Source organism: Pelophylax lessonae, assembly GCF_965119305.1.
Source record: "Pelophylax lessonae genome assembly, chromosome: 12".
In the NCBI taxonomy this organism is placed as follows: Eukaryota; Metazoa; Chordata; class Amphibia; order Anura; family Ranidae; genus Pelophylax; species Pelophylax lessonae.
The window spans coordinates 39,824,301-39,836,322 of NC_138779.1; the positions used below are offsets into that span (position 1 = coordinate 39,824,301).

General features: G+C 45.2%; 1 long non-coding RNA gene across 1 annotated transcript in view; it reads right to left on the reverse strand.

Annotated features, from left to right (window-relative positions):
• The window catches only part of LOC309567741, an 86,300-nt gene that overhangs the window by 2,187 nt on the left and 72,091 nt on the right, over nt 1–12,022 (reverse strand). The window contains exon 2 of the long non-coding RNA XR_014225957.1: nt 6,444–6,509. This is a non-coding gene — a long non-coding RNA (uncharacterized lncRNA). The remainder of the gene's footprint in view (nt 1–6,443; nt 6,510–12,022) is intronic.

Here is a 12,022-nt window from a genome sequence, read left to right on the forward strand (position 1 = left end):
CCCACGGACCCTCAGAGAGGAACTTACAGCCGATCCCACCACCATACCAGGCTAGCCCCAGGACCCATGATTGCACATAGCCAACACCCCTACCTCTAAGGGGAACTAAAGGATGAGTGCATTACTTGTTGGGGGGCCACAGACATAGGCACCAACAGCACCCCTATAGTATTCGGCAGCAACTGGCAATCACAATTGGGGCAGAACACTAACGGCACTTTAAAAGTTCTTTCACAAATATTTTAACCCCCACCTGGGGTATATATAATTTTTTCACATTTATGAGTACAACTTGTTTACTAAGCACTTATAGTACCCCCACACAGAGGTTTCTCATGAAATTTGTAATATTTGCCCTATATAAGGACTTTCTAAGAATAAAGTTATAAAACACTGGCATAGTTTCAATTTTGCACTATTCAGCACTTCAAACAGATAATACAAGCACCTTTATTTTGGTCTTAAGCACAGTGCACTTTATATTTATTTTACGTGTGAATAATTTTTTGAAATACACTAGGTATATGTGTATATTTATTGACAAGCAATATTAAATATAGCCATTTAGTGCATTTATTGCCAGTTGGAAAGGCAGAGCCACATACCAACAAACACCCATTACCCATTTCTGACCCCTGGCTTCCAGGGGTAGGTTGGAGGCAGCATACGCCAAACGATTATTACCATAGGGCTGGTCATTTTGAATTTTCAGACCAAAAGGGTAATGCCATGAATTGAGCATGTTCCTCACCCACGGCAAGCGGAGGAAATGCTGATGACTGACATATACTGGAATATGAAGGTAAGCGTCCTTTGATGTGGGGATGCCACTACTGTACAATTGGTCCCCATTCGCACTAGCGGTACAAAGCCTTGAGGTCCAGGTTTGGACGTGCTTTCCTTCCTGGGAACTGTAAACCGGTTTGACAAGAAATCATAAAAACGTTCAGATTTTGGAACTGGAACAATCACCCCTTGTAGTAGAAAGACTTGCGCCGCCCCGAAGAGACCCCCACAGGCGGTCTGGGAACAAACGCAGATTGGAAGGAAAGAACCACACTAGAGGATACCGAAACTCGATCCTGTAGCCAGACCAGATCAGCTCGTGGAATCAGCTAGTGAATCAGGGAGGGTCATGGGTCCAGAAAGAAGTGAAGACGTCCCCCCACCTCACACAGGTGAGGGCACCCCTTCAGGCAGAAGAGGGCTTGTCTGCAGGTCTGGAAGAACCCGCTCACTGACGAGCCTCAAAAGCCAGCTCACGACCTCCAGGGAGGGGGGGGGTAAGGAAGACCCATGGTAACCCCAGTGGGGCTGGGGAGAAGGAGGGGAACCTGGGGGTCCCACCGTCCCAGGGAGGGGCCCACGTCCACCGCAAAACCCTCAAGGGGAAGGGATGGGGGGGGGGGGGGGAGACAATTACTTACCATACCGTGGAACTGGGTGGGCCCCGCTCCAGACAAAATCACCTTTCCACCAGAGTGGGGGTGCGGTCAGCCAGGCAGAACGCTGCGACTCAGGCCACGACCAGGTCATATGCGTCTTTGCGAGACGTTTAACTCGAAGGCCATCCCCTGTCCAGTGGGGCTATGTCGCGGCTGACCTAGAGTGGAGGGGAGGCCTGCACGCGCTCACTGGCTGGGGAGACCTTAGGAATCTGGAATATCCAGTCAGTCGCCCAGTCCAGCAGTTGATTGCAGTTCTCACAGGCACAGAAAATAAAAATTTGGGAAAGGTGTTCGGGTCTGGTGGTTAAGATGGGTATTGCCAACATCCCTAAGGTTACAGAACTGGAAAAAGATTCCCCTTGGATTTGGGACTTTTTAGGCAATAACCCATCACTGAGTAGACTTAGTAAAGCATAAATATATTTTATTAGTATTATACAGATTACCATAGAAAAAACATAGCAAAAACAAACAATTATAATGCATGTGGCTAGTTGTTACATCACTTGAGAGGAGAATTGGAATGAAAAGCATGAGAGTTCCAACTGATGATCTGACGCGTTTCGGACTTGGCCTTTTTCAGAGGTCAATGGAAATGCGTCTCAGGCAATCATGCCACTCCATGTGATGTATGTAGCCACTGTGTTAAAAACACCGAAATTGTTGTGCATCCAATAATGGACTGCTACAACACTAATAAAGCCAAAAAGGTACAAAGAATCAAATGAATTTGCCACGACTAAGGGAGAATAGTGTAATTATGGAAATGTATAGCATCATTCCATGGCAAGTATGGCCATTCCCCACCAATGGTTCCCACGAGGATCTCAAAAGATAGTCCCCAATGGGTCGTTATATTCAAGATACAGGTATGTGTTACTCTTGATAGTATGTAGAACTCTAGAATGTAAACAAAGTAGATAGTATCTTGCAAGTAATCCCTGTACGGGTGGGTGAAAAACGATCTCCCAGTGGCGGTAAGCACAACAATTTCGGTGTTTTTAACACAGTGGCTACATACATCACATGGAGTGGCGTGATTGCCTGAGATAAATTTCCATTGACCTCTGAAAAACGCCAAGTCCGAAACGCGTCAGTTTATCAGTTGGAACTCTCATGCTTTTCATTCCAATTCTCCTCTCAAGTGATGTAACAACTAGCCACATACATTTTAATTATGTTTTTGATATGTTTTTTCTATGGTAATCTGTATAATACTAATAAAATTATATTTATGCTTTACTAAGTCTACTCAGTGATGGGTAATTGCCTAAAGTCCCAAATCCAAGGGGAACCTTTTTCCAGAAAATAATTAAAAAAGAGGAAAAAAAAAATTCCATTCAAAAAAAAGGAAAAAAAGCTAGGACCAGAGATCCCAGCAAGGAACTAGGTCCTTACTCCTGACTAGGCAGAAAAAAAAAACTGAATGGCTATAGCGGGAAGTGGGAGTATACCCCCTGGGACTGCCCCATAGGCGTGGTAAAGTTTTCCTGCCTAGTGTCCTACTCCTGTAGCGGGCAGCATAATCAAATGGGTCAAGAAGATTCTGAAGCTGTGTGTCAATGAACGAAAGAGAAATACACATTTAAAAAAAAAATGCAGGGGAATTAACCAAGCTTCCTGCACTTGCAATGCTTTATGGAAACTGTCAGAGTGGCATGTGCCAGATTACTCAAGGAGATGGTCTTTTTTCAGAGTTAAATCGAAACTAGCTCAGGTCTGCAGCTGAATAACAGAGGGAATACAGCAGTTTGCCATTTAGAAAATTGCTGCAGATTTCCGCCAGCTGTTAACCTGTCACACGGGATGTGAGTTGTCAGAAAACTGCTCGCATCCCTCTCTCTGCCCGTGCAGTTAATAGACTACACAAGCAGAGCCTGCAGTGTTAACAATCCTCCTCCCTCCCCTCTAAACCAAGCGAGGAGGGGGGGGGGGGGGGCAGGGACGCCACAGAGATTGGAGCATGCAGGTCCAGCTCTCCTGTTCTCTATGCTGGGTCTGTCAGATACGGCAGAACAGAGATCTGTGCCCCTAATTAATTAGCTTGCGTCTCTTATATATTAGGAACAGTCTCTGCTCCATTTATTATGTTTAGAAGAGTAACTCAAGCATGGTGCTTCCATCACCCTGTGTTTATTCTTCCCATCTTATACATAAAGCACCAGAATAAGTTTTCACATCGATTATCTTTAATATTGCAGCATTCAGACGTGGAGAGGGTGGGAAAGCACTATGAGACTATCAGCAAACAAATTCTTTTCACAGTGCGGTCATTGAAAGGCAGCTTCTTCACAAGTAAAGGTAAAGCAGCAAGGTGCACAGGACTGGTGTTTCTTGCCCTCAATGGTAATTACTAGAGTACTGACAATGTGTCTGAAATGGCCCCTCTAGGCAGATCCTAATAGTATATTGCCAACTCACCTGAAACTCCCTGGTCCTACATGTTTGAATTTGAAAACCAGGAAAACCCAAGACACGTATTATTACATTATTAAATGTATGGCGCTATGGAAAATGCTGACGCCTAAAGTGTATTATGGTATATAAACAGTCCCTAGGATTGAAAGCAGGCATGTACAGCTGTGTATGGACCTGAATTCAACTTGGTGTTAGCCACTACGCAGCATCATTCACACTTGGAGAGGGAAAGGCAGGGCCAGGAGACAATCCAGTGTGTTGCACATAAATGTGTTAAGAAACATGATGACGTAAGGAAACAGCAGAGAGATGACCGCATCAGTCTGCTGTTGCACCTTCACTGTCCAGTCAGGGGAGCGAGAGCAGGAGACAGAAGGAAAGAGCGCAAGAGAGCACACACGACTAGATTCCTTAACTTAAAGCGATTGTAAAAGCAGAAGGATTTTTATTTTAATACATTCTATGCATTAAGATAGAAAAACCTTCTCTGTGTAGCAGGCCCCCCTCATACTTACTTGAGCCCATCTCTATCCAGAAATGTTGCAGGAGAGACTCGGCTGCCCAGCACTCTCCCTCCTCATTGGCTGAGACAGCAGCGGAGCGCTAATTGGCTATCAGCATCTCAGTGTCTGAATGGACACACGGCACTACGGCTCGGCTGCCCCCAAAGCAAGCAGCTTGCTGTGGGGGCATTCGTCAGGAGGGAGAGGTCAGGAGCGCCAAAGAGGAACACGAAAAGAAGAGGATCCAGGATGCTCTATGCAAAACCACTACACAAAGTATGTATGCATGTATGACATGTTTGTCATTTTTAAGCATAAGAAAGAAAAAAACTCAGATTTTGGTATCACTTTAAGTGGTGCCATCCACCTGGCTGTGCTGTCAGAAGGCTGAGCAAATCTCAGAATTAAAGGACAAGAATATATAACTCGGATTGGGGGGTGTTGTGGAATGGGATAGAATATATATTATATACACACACACACTCTCACAAAAGTGAGTACACCCCTAACATTTTTGAAAATATTTTATTATATCTTTGCATGTGACAACACTGAAGAAATTACACTTTGCTACAATGTAAAGTAGTGAATGTACAACTTGTATAACAGTGTAAAAGTGCTGTCCCCTCAAAATAACTCAAACACAGCCATTAATGGGCCCAATTAGCCATTTTTCCTCCCCTGTGTCATGCGACTCGTTAGTGTTACAAGATCTCAGGGGTGAATGGGGCGTAGGGGTGTTAATTTGGTGTTATCGCTCTCACTCTCTCATACTGGGCACTGGAAGTTCAACATGGCACCTCATGGCAAAGAACTCTGAGGATCTGAAAAAAAGAATTGTTGCTCTACATAAAGATGGCCCAGGCTATAAGAAGATTTCCAAGACCCTGAAACTGAGCTGCAGAATGGTGGCCAAGACCATACAGCAGTATAACAGGACAGGTTCCACTTAGAACAGGCCTCACCATGGTCAACCAAAGAAGTTGAGTGCACATGCTCAGCGTTATATCCAGAGGTTGTCTTCGGGAAATAGACATATGAGTGCTGCCAGCATTGCTGCAGAGGTTGAAGGGGTAGGGGGGTCAGCCTGTCAATGCTCAGACCATACGCCGCTCACTGCATCAAATTGGTCTGCATGGCTGTCATCCCAGAAGGAAGCCTCTTCTAAAGATGATGCACAAGAAAGCCCGCAAACAGCTGAAGACAAGCAGACTAAGGACATGGATTACCGGAACCATGTCCTGTGGTCTGATGAGACCAAGATAAACGTATTTGGTTCAGATGGTATCAACGTGTGTGATGGCAACCAGGTGGGGAATACAAAGACAAGTGTGTCTTGCCTACAGTCAAGCATGATGGTGGGAGTGTCATGGTCTGGGGATGCATGAGTGCTGCTGCCACTGGGGAGCTACAGTTCATTGAGGGAACCATGAATGCCAACATGTACTGTGACATAGTGAAGCAGAGCATGATCCCCTCCCTTCAGATACTGGGCCGCAGGGCAGTATTCCAACACAACGACCCCAAACACACCAAGACAACTACTGCCTTGCTTAAGAAGCTGAGGGTAAAGGTGATGGACTGGCCAAACAAGTCTCCAGACCTAAACCCTATTGAGCATCTGTGGGGCATCCTCAAAACGGAAGGTGGAGGAGCGCAAAGTCTCTAACATCCACCAGCTCCGTGATGTCGTCATGCAGAAGTGGAGGACTCCAGTGGCAACCTGTGATGCTCTTGTGAACTCCATGCCCAAGAGGGTTAAGGCAGCACTGGAAAATAAATAATGGTGCCACACAATATATTGACACTTTGGGCCAATTTGGACATGTTCACTTAGGGGTGTACTCACTTTTGTTGCCAGCAGTTTAAACATTAATGGCTGTGTGTTGAGTTATTTTGAGGGGACAGCAAATTTACACTGTTATACAAGCTGTACACTCACTACTTTACATTGCAGCAGAAACACACCTTAATGATCAGGTGCATTACCCCAAAGCACATTAATGCATTATTGAACCGCCAACCTCTAAAGCTGCCGCAGAAGCAGAAATTATATAAAAAATATACGGTTTACCTGGTGTGCGATGTTACCGATGTGTTGCTCCTTTCATGTAAACCCATCTGGACAGGAATAAGTCAGCTGAAATAAAATAAAAAAAACGTTGGATGTAGACACATACATAGGAACATAATATTCAACCTCCCCATTTATAAAGATTGCTGGTGTCTAAACAGTATCATTTACAAGGTGCCCGTACATCTGCCCTTGTACATGGTCATCAGGAGATTTTTTTTCTTTGCCGGTTAGACCAAAACGTTTGTTCAGAGTAGATGGCATGTCTGTAAGGTACAATCTGTTAAAGTTCATCTAAACTCAAGAACAAAAAAACGTACTAAATTGCAGCTGTCCCTACATGTGATGGGATGTATTCTTTTTTTTTTTTTTTTTTTTTACTTGGCAAACCTGCCAGCAACACTCTCTTTTATAGTGACAGTCTGTTTTTAATGTATACTGAATAAAAAACTTTATCAACTTTTAAATATGGACTGAATCTGGAAAGAATTATTGTATCAGTGGCACATTTAAATCCCCTTTGGTTCCACCTCTGCCCACCTTGGACAGGGTTGGAAACCCCCTCCTTTTTCCTTACACAATTTATAGTGACAGTCCTCACTCAATTTACTATATCTATGGTGGAGCTATCACTGTAGGACAGAGTGTTAGGACTAGGGGACAGCTCCCCTCTCCTCAGATCCATAATAGAGCTTATGACACTGTTTGGGATAACACTACAGACCACACAAGGAATTTATAAGCTCACCGGATTTCTGTCATAACAGGTATTATTACTGCACATATTGACCAGGTAAAACCAAACGCTTCCAATGGCATTGAACAGATTAAGAATATCCTTTTTCCATCTATGGATATTGGGTTATTGTGTAATGATCTCTCCCTTGGAGGGTGGGTGTATCCTTCCGGGAGATGATCGTTTGTTTTGTTTCCGGAGTGAAGGTAAACTTCCGGTCCATCAGCCATTTGTTTTAAGGTCTGAGAACTCCTTCCGGTGTCCTAATGCGGTCCAGGTGTGGTTTCACTTCCTGTGTGACCCCGGAGGGCGTGTCGGATGACCCCTTGCACTTCCGGATTCGATTGGCCTTTAAAAGACGTCTATCACGCTGCTCCCTCCCCCCCCCCTGATGACGCAGTTGCCTGCGAAACATGTAGGCGGAGCCACCAGCGTCGACGTCACAAGCCGGATTGAACGTACCGCTTGCCAGCGGTTATTGGATTTTACACTGAAGGTCCTTTTATGCTCTTGCGTGTGGTGAGTGCATCTAATTTTAAATAAATTTTTTATTGGAATATACTGCACCATGGTCTTTCCCTGTCTCTATATTTCATGCTTGAGAGGGACGCTACATGGTTGATCCTGTCCTTGGGAGATGATCTATGAACCCCAGGAGCTTCTGATAACACTTTTGGGAATCTGACCGTCCTGCTTTGAGCAAAAACGTTTAGCGACCTTTGTGAGAGCATTGGTCACCTGTATCTGGTAAGAGGCCAATCGGTCACTATACATGTGGTGGAGGTTCTCACTTTTCAAGCACCTAGTAGACGGATTTCCTCACTTACCATGGTGTATTGGTGGAGAGGACTGTTCCATATTATTATTCTCAATTGAACTTACGTTTCCATATATACACAGGATTTTATTTACAGCGCTGCATTTTATATTTCATTTTCTGTATCACATTGTGGTTTATGCCAGCTGCTTACATTGGTAGCGCGGATATTCAGTTTGTTCTTATTGAACAGATTAAAAAGAGCAAATATGGGTGCACTCAAATATACAGATTTAGCCAAGCCCGGGCACAGTTCACCCCCTTGGTCCGCTTCGCTTGTGTAATCAGAGTGCCTTTAATCACTTGCCTACCGGGCACTTTCACCCCCATCCTATCCAGGCCAATTTTCAGCTTTCAGCGCTCTCACGCTTTTAACAACAATTGCGCGGTCATGCTACACTGTACCCATATGAAATTTTTATCATTTTTTTTTCACACAAATAGAGCTTTCTTTTGGTGGTATTTAATCATCTCTGGGTTTTTTATTTCTTACAAAAAAAAAGAAAAAACATTTTGAAAATAAATACATTTTTCTCCTTCACTGATATGTGCTGATGAGGCGGCACTGATAGGCTGCACTGATGGGCACTGATGAGGTGGCACTGATGAGGAGGTACTAATATGCCGTACTAATGAGCACCAAGAGGCGGCACTGATGGGCACCGAGAGGTGGCACTGATGGGCACCGAGAGGCGGCACTGATGGGCACTGATGGGTGTCCACACTCAGTGTCCATAGTGCTGCCAGTCAGTGCTCATCAGTGCCTAGATGAGCAGGCACTGATGGGCACTGACTGGCAGCACTATGGGCACTGAGTGTGGGCACTGATGGAGGGCACTGTGGGCACATTGTATTTTATTTACCTCTGTTGTAATCAGGGCATTGGTGATCAGTGCCCTGATTACATTTTTCTGTGTCCCCGAATGGCTGATCGGCTCTGCTCCTTCCTCACACTGCAGTCTCTGTGTGAGGAAGGAGAGCGGACGATGAGAGATGATCTCATATGTTTACATATGAGATCATCTCTCATTGCACGGGCCGATCACGTGGTAAATGGCCGCTGTGATTGGCCATTTACTACGATCTGTGATTGGCTGTGTCCAAGGGACACGTCCGACACATTTTCCCCGATGAGCGCTCGCGGGAGCGCGCAGGGAGCCTGTCGCACGTATAAAGACGGCCTCCCGGAAATTAGAGCCGGAAGAAGTTAAAGGCACCTTGATTGGCATGTTCACCTTTTGGCAAGGGTTACATGTTCCACCCATTGTTAGGCAACATTTGACAGGTATTTTACATTGTATTGGATTAACAAATTTTGTTGCAGATTCCTACCTTTTGTTATTCTAAAGAAATCACTGTTTGTTTCTCTGTGCTGAGTGAGTCTAAGCCCCCGTTCACATCGGCGCAATGTGACATTCGATTTGACAGGTCAAATCACATGTCAAATCAGAGCCTATTGCTGGAAATAGGAATGTCCCAAATCGGTGCAACATCGCACCGATTTCCAAGAATAGTTCCTGCACTACTTTTGGCGACTTAGGGGGCAATTTCATAGGTCGCCTAGACCTTAGAGGGCCTTAGGGAGCCCATGGTTCAGGTGCACTAGTAAATAACTAGGGCTATGACGTGTGTAGCTCTACTGGATCTCCCCGCCAGGGGGTTGATATGAGTAAGCAAAAATTGCAAGAAGACTAGAAACATTCACGGTTTAATAGCACAATGGGGTAAATGCAGAAATTATGACCTAGCGGTGTTGGCAGCAGGTCCACCAAAATGCTCTAGGGCCGCAGACAAAGGGCCTTTCAATGGAAAGGCGAGACTGAGGGCAAGCCTCTGCCAAACCTCAATGTGCGAACAAATGAGAAAAGAAAACAAATAAAAAATAAGGGGGGGGGGGAGAGGAGGAAGGGAGGAACCCTGCAGGCTGGGAAAGTTCATATAAAAGGCAATAAGAAAAGGCCCAGACTGTTTGGATGTAGGGTGGGGAGAGCATAAGACCACCAGGGTAACCATACTTTGAGAAACACACAGATGTCTTTCAAGTCGCCCCCAAAGTCGAACTGAAACTAGTCTTTATCTGAAATTTGCAGGGTCTGCATCCTTTTCGATGTGATCTCCTTTAGCGAGTATCTAACAAAAAAATGACATTTTTGCTGCAGGGGATGCCAAAAATTCTGACTTCTCTTAGTCCAGACTTCTGGGAAAATCCATGAACCAATCACAAAAGCAGGTAATGGGATTCTGGGGGGCGTTCTGTACACATTCTGTGTGCAGAACACCTCCAGGTAGCAATATTGCATTTTACAGAAAATTACGGAGCTGCAAATTGAAAAGGAAAGGTATATTTTAGTAACATTTAATTACAATAGGACTTGTATTGCAATTGTATATGCAAATTTTGTTTTTTTCTTATTTACGATTTTTTTTCATGAAAGTGGATTTACCCTTTAACTTGCACTCCCACATCCAGGGAGTGCAAGGCAATCTCCTTAGGATGTTCAGGCTTAGAACACAGGGAAGGCAACACAATGTCTTTATTCAGATGGAAACCAGAAACAACCTTAGGAAGGAACGACTGACCAAGGTGAAGCACTACTTTATCTCTGTGAACCACCAGGTAAGGTGAATGTCAAAACAGCGCCACCAGCTCCGACACCCTGCGTGCAGAAGTCATAGCCACCAAGAAGGCTACTTTCTGGGACAATGCAAGCAGAGGAAGCTCGAGAATATTTCCAAAAGGCGGGTACTGGATAACCAACAGCACCAAATGGAGATTCCATGGAGGCAACGGAAACCATACTACTGGGGGAGCCAAGTGGCAAACCCCCTGATAAAAAGGTGCGAACCAAAGAATGTGTAGCCAAAGAACGGTAAAAGGCCAAGGCCAAAAACCTGGCCCTGGATGGTACCCAAGGCCAGGCACTGCTCAACACATCAGTGGAGGAATGCAAAAATCTGAGCTACTGAAATGGAATGGGGAAGAACCCCAAGAGACTCACAGCAATGTATGCAATGTATGCCTTCCAGCGGAATGGTAAAAATCTTCCTAGGAGGTAGATTTTTTTTTAGTCTTTTACAAAGTGGGAATCACCAATTCAGACAACCCCCTATCCTTTAACACCTGGCTTTCAACAGCCAAGCTGTTAAAGCCAGCAACTGCAAAGCCAGATGGAAGATTGGTCCCTGGGCCAATAAATCTTCTTTGAGAAGAAGTCACCAAACAGCATCAAGGACCAGCCGTACCAAATTGGCGTACCAAGACCAGCGAGGCCAGTCTGGAGCCACTAGGATGACCGGATCTCATCTGCCGCGATCCTTCGCAGGAGACTGCCACAATTCTCTGTACCTTCCTGTTGAGACAAAAGCCAACAGTTCAAAATCGGAAGTTCCCCACTGGAGACACGGCTGAACCTTAGAATGCCTCCCGAGCCGCCAGGACACTTCTTGTGCCCCGTTGGTGATTGACATACGCCACGGCATTGTCCGATTCATCCTTACCTGGCACTCCTGAAGCAATTTGCCCAACGAGTCAGACAAATCTTATCGCCTGAAGTTCCAGTATATGGATTGGTAGTCTTTACTCCCCCAGAGTCGGACCCCTTGAGCACATCCATGCCCAAAATGCTACAATGCCAACATTTTTTTGAATAGCCAAGGAGCTGAGGTGACCAAAGGGTAATGCCATGAACGGAGCATGCTCCTCAACCACGGCAAGCAGGGGAAACGCTGATGACCTATCTCAGTGGATGCCCAATTAGGGAGGAAACGCGTCAGTGGAGGCGCCGCGCAGCCAAAAGCATCGCCACGGATAGCACTGCAGGCTACTGCGCACCACTACGAATATTTGACAGCAGTTGATGGTGATCTTGTAAGTGCTCCTTATTTTATTCAATAAAAGTACTGGAGATAATGCACTATTAGTTGCTTCTCTGTCTTATATGTCAATACACAGAGAACAGCATTAGGCCCCAGGAGATCTCCAGCCTGGTCATCACAGAGGGAACCCACAACAGAGGAAGGAGGAAT